Genomic DNA, 11252 nt, shown 5'->3' on the forward strand with positions numbered 1-11252 from the left:
TTTGCATAATGCTATTGCTTTTGTTATGATCCTGTGGCACTGGAGAACGAGCTAATGGGAAATAGAAAAGAGCCAGCCTCTGATGAAGGGAGGTACAGGGTAACGAGGAGTGCAGAAGGGCCGGAGGACCAGGGGTGGTCGGGTGCCATTAGGAGAGATGACAGGCTGAGGTGAAAAGAAGAGTCAGGTATGAAGCAGCGACTCTGGAGAAGGAAGGGCCAGGATAACAAGCATTACAAAAAGCAATAGCTCTCGCCTTTCATTTAGTTAAAGCCATTTGCTTTGCTGTACAATACCATTAGCAAATCAAATGGCTTTAACTTAAATAAAGGCAAGACCTATTGCATTTTCAATGCTCCTCAGAACTCTTTAGATAAAACTATATGTCACACAAGAGTACTCATGTACAGCTGTACACCGAAACACTTAGCATGTATAAAGGGTATAAGTAAAGGTGTTCCTTGCCCCCCACAAAAAACAGCAGCAATTAGGAAATACGCATCCCATACAACAATAAATACACCTAATCGCCGAACAACTACAAGTGTCAGATGTGCACTATTAAAGCATACTAGGACCGCAATGTCACGCGCAGCATCGAAGTCCATTACTGATTATTCAAGTCACCTAAATACCCAAATGCCCTGTTTACACCATTCACTGAGGCCTTTAAGGAAGATGCCTTGGCTGCCTGGAGGAGCTCAAGTGGACAATAGACATGTGAAGTGAATAACAAAGCAGGGGGGGGGGGGTGCTGGGCCGGATTAGGCTGAAGGAGAAGGGCAAATTCAGCTCCTTGCTACCAAGCCCTCCACCCCGCACTCGAAATCCCTCACTCCAAATGTGGCAGCTCAGCAAGGCACATTCCATTGGGGGACAGGGTGTGGCGTAACCCCAGAGCTGCCCACTCTGCCGAGATTGTAATTGGGGAACCACGTTCGGGTCTCGGCGATGGCTCAAGGTCCTGAGATTCTGGGCAACTCTCGTTATCTCCTGTGGCTACAAAAACGAATGTGTCCTTGCGTAAAGGGTACTCACAAAGCGTTACAATACCTTTGCCGCGAGTTCAGGCTATAGAAAAATGTAAAAAATATATATGTGTATATGATGCTGGCTACGAAGTTATAACTATCCGAAGGTGCACACAGGGCATGGAAACATTCATGAGCTATACGGAGTAGCAGCCCCAGTTCCCCATCCCAGCTCGCTGTAACCCCCAACCCATGTTTTAAACCTGCTCTCCAGACTACTGGCTGTGCTCCTCGCCTGCTCCCTGTCCCATAAAGGATCGTATTTCACTTTTTGCAGCTCTAGCTCCTGGAAGGTTATTCTTCAGAGCCCGTTCCATGGCGAGGCGTTGCGGGGCTAAGTACCTACAGCCAAGTAGGAGCGTCCAGAGCAGGGGGTGGAGCCATGGAGGAAAATGGAGAACCCCTGGTAGGGTGCTCGAGGAGAGGTGGCCCTGGGAAAGAGAGGGGTGAAAACTTAAGATCTAAAAAGAGAGAGACTGGGACAAGGGTCAGACAAGTGACTTCCACACTGATGTAAAGTAGCACCTGTATTCCTACAATCTATCCCAGGCAGACAGTGAGGAAGTGGGCGAGCCCAGGAAGGTTTTGGAGGGCGGGACCAGCAGCAATGTGGAAACAAGCAGCCTGCTGAAATATTGGTGCATAGGGAGACTCTGGTCAGTGGAATGTCAGGCTGCACGCCATGTATGCATACACAGAAGCACCGCCGAGATGGTTGCGCCGCCTGCAAGGTAAAGTGTCCTTGCGTGTTGCTTATATAAAGTGCAGTAAAAATGCATCACGCTTTCACTATAAGTGAAAGCGCAATGCAAAAATAAACATGCGGCTGCCTTTGCCAAAGCCGAATGAGAACAAAAAAAAGTGCATAGCAGCTAATTAGGAGACACGGTCTCCCGCCGCCAGTAAAAGATGCAATTCCGGTGGGCGGGCCAAAAGCGGACATGGTGGTAACCAGGAGGGACTAAAAACCCTCCTGGACAATGATAACACCCGGTTTTGCATAATTGGTGACGCAAAATGACACGCACCAATGCAAAACACGGGCGGAGCAGAAAGCAAGCTTCTGGAATCGTATTAATTCCAAGAAGCCTTCGCAAGGCAAGAGCAGCGCATGCGCACTGCCAGCACCAGGCGAGACCTAAAAAGGCAGAGCCTCTGAAGTGCTTGTGGGGAGTGTCACAATGAGAGACAAAGTTGGGGATGAAATAAGTGACCGGTGAGAAATGGAGATCCACTGGTGAAAGGAGGGACAGAATGGCGAGGGGAGAGATAGCCCATGAAGTAGCGGAGAGGAGTACTATTAGAAGACAGTGAAAGGCTGAGGTGAAAGGAGTCGTCCACTAAGAAGATGAGAGACTCTGGTGAAAGGAGGGACAGTGTGACAATGTGAAAAGAGGGACAGTGTGACAAGGAGAGCAGAGAGACATCAATGAAGTAGTGGTAATATTTGTATGCAGGTTATTTTATTTGATGTGGCAGTTTTGTTTTTAGTAAATTAGAGTTACAGCTATTGAGGCTGTAAATCAAGTGATCGGTGCTCAGGAGACAGCAGGAAGGGACGTAGCTCAGGGTGGAGTAGTGGTGGGGAGATGAGAGCCTGGGACAGAAGAGCAAGTTGGGTTAACAGTGAACAGTGGGAGGGGGTGATCTAGGTACTGGAGAACAACCAGCTGTTGGCCCAGCACCTTCGGAAAATCAAATCAATTTGTTTGCCAGTGTGAAATAAAGAAATGCAAATACATAGTGAAAGTGACTCCGTTCTTACACAATGAAAGGCGTGTTTAAAGTCAAAGCGTTGCCATTTATAAATAAATAAAGATGCGAGGCGATGCCGATTGCTCGTTGCCACACCTCCCTATACATATTCCAATGTGTTTACTTACTTCAGCGTCTGAGTCGAAACAAATAAGTGGGTAAATGAGTCTTTTGGATCTGACAACAAAAGTTACAAATCCTCATCATGTGCAGCTAAAAATCACAAGTAAAATCATGGATGCAAATCTAGATACAAACAATCCCAATCAGCATTTGTCTTGCACATTTAAACTTCTGAAACAGTTAAAAAAAAATTGAATAAATTGCGACTTCTCAGGGAGACAAAATGGTAATTTTTTTCTTGTGAGGGGAGGAGCTTCGGAGGTACTCTCATCGCAGGAAGGTGCTGTGCGCCTGAAGCGAGGCAGAAACTAAGGGCCATATGTATCAACATTCCGTTTTGCGATTCCTAAATAGCGATTTTTAAGGAATCGCTATTTAGAAATCGCAAAATGGTATGTACGTAGGAAATCGCTTCTTTTTAGCGATTCCTTAAAATTCCTTAATTGCGATTAGCAAATTGCTAATCGCAATTAAGGAATAATTTCCCATTCATTTCTATGGGCCAGGAGGCCCATAGGAATGAAGGGGAAATTTGCGATTCGCAATTTGCTAATCGCAAATTGTGAATATTTTCAAGGGTGCAGGGGTGTCTCAAGAACACCCTGCTGCACCCCTGAAAATGACATGTGTGCGCATATGGCGCACATACATGCCCTAAGGGTATGTATGAGCATCACATGGCACCTTTTGATGTTTAAAAAAATGTTTTTTTAAAAGAATTCGCAACTTACCACCAACTAGAAGTTGGTGGTAATTTGCGATTCCTTAATGGCATTTTGGAATGTTTTTTTCCTTGATACATTGCATTTAAGGAATCGCAAAATTTGCAATTCCTTAAATGCAATCGCAAAATAAGGAATGGCAAATTTAGCGATTCCTTATTTTGCACCAAAAATGTTTCATACATACCATTTAGCGAAAATGGGTTAGCAAACGCCGGAATTCTGCAAATTTCGGCGTTTGCGAACCCATTTTGCTTTGATACATATATATAAGTCTGAAAAACATCTATGGCATTGAGGGGAGGAGTGGGTGGAGCTTTGTAGGTACACTGATTGTGGGTCAGACACTGCGCATCTGAAGCAGAGTTGATGGGTGTTGGGCACTCTCGGCGCACTGAAAGCGCTTTCAGTCAGAAACACAGTGTGAAACATCTATTGCATTGAGGGGAGGAGCGTGTGGCTCTTTGGAGCTACACTAATCGCGGGGCAGGCGTGTGCGTCTGAAGCCGAGATGATGGTGAACCATGCACTGCGGATAGGGCTCCGCCGGCCTCACACTGCTCGAACCGGCTCCTGTCCTGACCTTCCAGGGCCTCTGCGTGGCTTCCAGTGGGTCACCGAAGACTCCAACACAGACTACACCAACCGGAAGGCCCCTGGAGCTGGGAGCAGCTGCTCACAGCGCTGCGTGACTATGCAGAGTGATCTGGCCTGGTGGGAAAGGGACTGCGAGAGCCGAAGCCAAGGTTTCCTGTGCGAGTTCACCTATCCGGGCACTTGCAGCCCCTTAATCCTTGGCTCTGGCCTCGCGGTGACCTAGGTGACCCCCTTCAGAGCTAATGGTAGCGATTTCATGGCGCTGCCCCCTGACACGGTGGCCTCAATATCTCCTGACGGATTGGAGCTTCACTGCCGAGGCCAGGACAGCACGAGATGGGTTTCCCAGAGCCCAGGCCCCTGGCACTGCGAGGTGGAGAACAGAGGCTGCAGCCACAGCGGCCGAGAGGAGTCTGGCATTGCCACCTGCCCCCAGGGCTTGGAGCTGGCTAAAGATTGACAGCAAAGCGTCCCGCCCCCCCCAACCCCTGCTCCAGCCACAGGTGCGCCCAGCTCTGCTTCCTCAATACCACCAACAATGTGCCACAGTGTATGTGCCAGGAAGGGTACGAACTGGGCAAAGATGGCACCAGTTGCCACGACGTCGACGGCTTCCAGTTGAACAAGAACAAATACAATCAGCAGTGCGAGAACACAGTGGGGGGGGGGGGGGCTTCCACTGCCTCTGTCACCCGGGCTACAAAATGTTCGTTGATGAGTGCTACGGCCAGGTGTGTGAACAGAACTGCATCAACCTGCCTGGCACCTACAGGTGTGATTGTGACCCGGGGTACAGCGTAGACTCTCGCGATCCCAGCAAGTGCCAGATATTCTGCAATAGCAGCGAGTGCCCGGCGGAGTGTGACACACACCATGGAGTCCTGTCGCTGCCCCCCGGGGTACATCATTCAGAAAGGCGATGCCAGCGCGGTGCAAGCGTTCAGTGTGGAGGGCACACCTAGAACGGTCTGTGTGGCTATTGACGAGTGCCTCTCTGAGTACTGTGACCAGGCCTATGACAACACCCCCGGCTCCTTCCGGTGGTCCTGCGGGCCCGGGTACACTTTGCAAGCCGACCTACTGTCCTGTAAACTCTATGGCGACGAGGAAGGGAGCTCCGAAGACGTCACCACCCCCACAGCAGTACCCAGGACCACACCACCTCCACGTGGGGCCCCTTCACCTGGGCATCATGATTGGCATCGCGGTGGGCATCTTGTCCGTCCTCATTACCATCGTCTTCCACGGGATCAGGAAGCACAGCGTGCACGCAGTGACGGACTGCAAATGTAAACACGCCGAGAAAGGCGTGGTGCTGAGACAGGTGACCCTTGGCACCCCCTCGCACCAGAAACTTTAGGAGGCATTGGAGAAACCATACACGGAAAGACTAGAACCTATTGCACACGCACGGACCCTCGCTCCAAGGGTGAGCCACGCAGATAGTCTCATGCCGAAGGTGAGCCATGAGGACAGACTCCCTAGGAGTTGGGGCCACAAAGAAAGGCTCGCGGCATCCCCTTGAGAGCGGCAAGCACTTAGCCTTCACCGGAACGGGACTTTTAACAAGCATAGATCTCCTGTCTTTATGGGGCCATGTGTTTCTAATTAGAAACACACGGCCCCATAAAGATAAAGTGCTTTGCCACAGCAGCAAAGCAGGCGATCCAGTCCGGATCGGTGACGGAAGGGCGTCAACAAAAAACCCTCATTTCCAATGGCAGGCCACCGTTTCGCATAAACGGTGATGCAAGCCAATGGAAATGAGGGGCGGAGCTTCGAGTCACTTTCTGAAAACCCCTCATCCAAAAAATCGCGCACCGAGCGAGGCGCGAGACCTAATCAGTGGGTCTCTGGGTGTGTGCTTGAATGGACCAAGGTTCAGGATAGACTGTTTCCACGAAGAGCAAGGTCCTGATTTGCATTAGATGGGCTTCTGGGCAGTAGTGGCTGACACAGAAAGAGTGGTGAGCAGGTGGAGGGGGCACACAGGGAGTTTTAGAATACAAAAATGTAAAAGACTTGCCTGGTGCTGCCCGCCACCTCGTGCTCTTCTGCTTCCAGCTCCTGGTCGCAGCAGTCCCTGGGACAGCATCACGAACTCCCCATCCAATCCGCTTGCTGCTCTCAAGCATGAGAGCAGCGTGGGGGATTGGCTTGAGTGAGCTGGATCAATAATCGCTCAGGCACAGGGAGTCTGCGCTGTTTCTCCAACTCGGCTGTGTAATACAGCTGGGTTGGAGAAACCTTAGTGCGCATATCAGTTTTGTCAGCCTAAGACGTCCGACCCAGCTGACATGCTCACTTAAAAGAGCACCTACCACTCCTCCTCCCCCATCCCATGGCTCGGCCCACCCCTCCCTGCACATGCTGGCTCAACCAGCAGCTCAAAAAGATAAAATATTGTTTTATTTTTCAGCTACTGGCTCTGAGTCAGTGGGGTGACTCTTATCCGCCATTAAGGGGCCACTGCGGCTTCTGCGGCCAATTTAGAGACTGGCGGACAGATATTTCATTGCAACAGCAATAGACTACCCTGGTTGCCAAACTCAAGGTCCATTCAAACTACTTTTAGTCAGGCGGAACACAAATTTTCAGCTAAATGAGTAAACTCTACTCTATCCCTGTAAAACGCAGACAGCCCAACAGAGTAAGTGACGTCAGAAGTATACAATCGGAAGGTCCACCCTGTTTAGAGCCAGATGACTAACTATCCGTCATCGCCAATATTCAGACAGTGAGAAACAGTAAAAAAAAAATATATATATATAATAAAATATTAAAAATAATAAAATGATAAAACTAATAAAACCATAAAACCATAAAATAATAAAACAATAACAGTGAAACAATAAAATAATAATAAAATAATAACAATATAATAATAGTAACAACATAATAGTAAAAATAATAAAAGTAAAAATAATAGTTATAATAAAATGATAAAATATGATAAAATATGATAAAATGATAAAATTAAAATAAAATAGTAACAAATAATAGTAACAATAGTAAAAATAATATTAAAAATAATAATAAAAATATTCTGAATAATAAAACACTAAAACACTAAAACAATATAACACTAAAACAATAACACTAAAACAATATAACACTAAAACAATAACACTAAAACAATATAACACTAAAACAATAGCACTAAAACAATAACACTAAAACAATATAACACTAAAACAATAGCACTAAAACAATAACACTAAAACAATAACACTAAAACAATAACACTAAAACACTATATAACACTATAACAATAAACCAATAACAATAGTAGTAATAATAGTGAAATAATAATAAATAATAATAATAATAAAAATATTCAGACAGTGAGAAACAGTAAAAAAATATATAAGCATAATAAAACACTAAAACACTAAAACAATAACACTAAAACAATATAATACTAAAACAATAACACTATAACAATAAACCAATAACAATAAACCAATAATAAAACAATAACAATAAAACAATAACAATAACACAATAACAATAACACAACAAAATAGCAATGTAATAGTACTAATAATAGTAATAGTAATAATAGTAAAAATAATAAGTTATAAAAAATGATAAAATAAGAAAATGATAAAATTATATCATGAAAAAATGATCAAATAAAAATAGTAAAAATAATAGTAGAAATAATAAAAAATAAAAATAATAAAGTGATAAAGTTATAAAGTAATAAAAATAGCAATGTAATAGTACTAATAATAATAGTAATAGTAATAACAGTAAAAATAATAGTAAAAATAATAAGTTATAATAAAATGATAAAATAAGAAAATGATAAAATGATAAAATAAAAATAGTAATAATAGTAGAAATAATAATAATAAAAATAATAAAGGGATAAAGTGATAAAGTAATAAAACTAATAATAATAAAAATGATAATACAAATAATAGTAAAAATAGTAAACATAATAATAATAATAATACAAATAAAAAAAAGAATAAAAAGAATACAAATAAAATACAATAATTGAAAAAAGCAATCATGTAATAAAGGGAGAAAGTAACAAAGTAACTAAGAAATAAAGTGATAAAGTGATTAACATAATAAAGTAATAAAGTGATAAAGTAATACAGTAATACAGTAATAACGTACTAAAGTAATAAAGTAATAAAATAATCAAGTGATAAAATAAAAAATAAAAAATAAAAATAGAAAAATAAAATAATAATAATAATAACAATAATAAAAATCATAATAATAATAATATCCCTCATCATGGGAGAAAAGGGGGCATGGCTTGGAAGCCGATGCGGGCAGCCGTGTGAGCGCTGAGCTCCGCCATAGGAACCCGCAATTATCCTGTTTAAACACCGTCTCAGACCCCCTGCCTGCGCAACAAGCCGTGGGAAAGGAGGGACCCTGCCCTGAAGCAGATTTGGAGCCGGCAAGTACGAGAATCGGGGAGATACATGCGATTCATCGGCCCGAGGCAACCGAGGTCAGAATCAACAAAATGGCGGCTGCCTCGAACAACAAAGACCGGAGACCGCCGAGGACGGCGTTGGCGCAGATTAGCTGAGGAGGCGTTTGCCTAGCCTGCCCGGGAGTTCGGAGACGGCGAAAGACCCCCTGGCGGGCTGACCCCAGGGCTGACAAGCAAAGTAGTGGGGAAGGGCCCGATCGGGGCTGGAAAAACCGTCCGAGCCCGGGACTGACGGCGGGGCAGGGCGGCTGCCCCGAACAACAAAAGCCGGAGATCGCCAAGGACGGCGTTGGTGCCGATTAGCTGGGGAGGTGACCGCCTGGCTTGGCCGGGAGTTTGGGGGAGGTGTGCGACCCCCTGGTGAGCTCACCCCGGGGCTAACGGGCAAAAGAGTGTGGAAGGGCCCGACCGGGGCTGAACAGTCCGTCCGAGCACAAGATTGCGGTGCGGAGGGGCAGCTGCTGTGCCGGAGGGAACAAAGGACCTGGTGCCGACTGGAGCCATCGAGAAGCGGAGACACCTAGCCCTGCACTGGTGAGTGGGGTGTGGCGTGCGCTGGGGCTGCAGGCTGCGGAAGCGGATACGGGGCCCCAGGGGCGCTGCGGCCTGCGAGCTGGGGCAGGGCAGAGGGTACTTGCAGCCGGTGAAGAGTTGGCTCCTGTCGGGAGAGATAATTGGTCCAAGGGCAGGAGTACCTATAAAGGTGGTATACTAGTAAGCGGAACAAGGCTGAAGGGGCCTCCTCTTGGACTGTAGCGGACCCGAATGCTGAGGACTGGGCTGGACCCATAACATAAACTGCGCATCTGACATGGGAGCCAACGTCACCAGCAGGAACGGATAGGCAATGCCCTAAACCAGGTTATCTATGGGGACGGGACTGGAACTGAGCACTAGCCCATTTGGGAACATGCAACAGAATAAGCCCGGGAATACTTGAAGACGGCACTGGATGTAACCGAGGTATTTAACGACAGTGGGCGGATAGAGCAGGGAGGGACACCGGAGCATCAGATCGTGGGGCCGGGGTGCACCTGGGTGCACTGCGGATTGCCTGAGCTCCTGTCCTCGGCTGGTTAGACGATAGAAGAGTGTTGAGGTAATGTGACCGAATCCCCGGCACAGGGAGGGGCGACCCGAGCCTGAGTGGTGGCGATCAACTGGGACTACTAGCACACAGGAGAGGACACTGGAGATCTTCGTAATGGGGAAACCTAAGGGGAAGAAGGACGGAGCACTACTTTCAGACACGGAACCCCTAAGTCAAGGCGAACAGGGTGCGCCAGAGGCACTGCGGGACCCTGGGCTGCAGCAGCAACTCGACAAGATATTGGCGGCAATTGCGGATTCCCGGGCGGCCTTTCAGCAAGATATCGCGCAAATTGCAATGGGCCTTGGCCTACTCAGAGCGGACCACGCTAAACTGGTGGAACGAGTGAAACAAGTGGAGGGAGTACTCAAGGATGTAGAACCAGCGCAAACAGCACTAAAAGCAACGATGACCCAAGCTCTGGACCGGATAACAGCTCTCGAAAGGCGTGCTGAGGATGCTGAAGGGAGAAACCGGCAGAACAACATCAGAGTAGTGGGACTACCTGAAAAAGCAGAAGGGCCAGACATGGTGATGGAGCAAGGATTCGCACGTAAAGCGACTTGCTTGTATTCAAGAACCTCGAGTAACTTTAATAAATTAAATCAATCTGTTTGTCTCACTAATTTCCCACTTATTCAGACATTTGGGGTGTCCCAGAGAAGCTTGCATATGTGTTTATTAACCATAATACGCTTGCCACAAAAATAGCCGCTGCTTAGCGGGAATTTCGTCTGCGCATGCGTTGGTCACACTCACGTGACGTGACGTACTCGCAGTTCTGGTGGGAATCTTTGCGCTTGCGCACTAGCTTCAAAATGGCCGCTTTGTGTTCTCACATGCCGAAGTTTGCCCTGCTGCTTTTTGCACTGCTGTTCGTCTTGCACTAACATTAATGCTATAGTTAAAATAAAGTAAGGGGAGTCATATAGGGATTCCTGGTATACAGTGTATGCATTTATTTCTATGTTCTAAATTGTTTTCCTTTACTTTTCATGTGGCGAGTCTTTTGGGCCGGGGAAGTACATGAAACTCCATCTTAGAAGTCCCTACTGCGCATGTCACCCTGGCAGAGGGAAGAAAACCTTGTACCAGTGGAACTCAGCCAGCTGGCAGCCACAGTCAAGATGCTCATGAGAACCGACCTGTGACCCAGCAGAACGAAGCTGAACTGTACTACATTTGTAACAATTGTATACTAAATTGTACTTGCCATTGTTAGGAGAAGAACACATGTCCTGGGAACCCCAAATTCAATAGGCGGTCCCAAAAGATGCAAATTGGGGCTTGTGGAAGCCTAATCCTGGTTGGTGTGTTGACCTGTCCTACTTGAGGACCAATCGAAATTGGGGATTCTTACACTTGCAACATTTGGGGGGTGGTACACTGACCCGAAAACAGTATAACTAGCCTAGGTTTAGCTAGAGAAATTGTCTGACTTGTCCGAATAGCTGACCTGTCACTGACCCAAC

The 11252-nt window shown here is 46.3% G+C and overlaps 1 pseudogene; it reads left to right on the plus strand.

Annotated features, from left to right (window-relative positions):
- Positions 1 to 4142: 4142 nt before the first annotated feature.
- LOC144769183 (thrombomodulin-like) lies at positions 4143 to 5588 on the plus strand (annotated as a pseudogene).
- Positions 5589 to 11252: the final 5664 nt, after the last annotated feature.

Source organism: Lissotriton helveticus, chromosome 7, assembly GCF_964261635.1.
Source record: "Lissotriton helveticus chromosome 7, aLisHel1.1, whole genome shotgun sequence".
In the NCBI taxonomy this organism is placed as follows: Eukaryota; Metazoa; Chordata; class Amphibia; order Caudata; family Salamandridae; genus Lissotriton; species Lissotriton helveticus.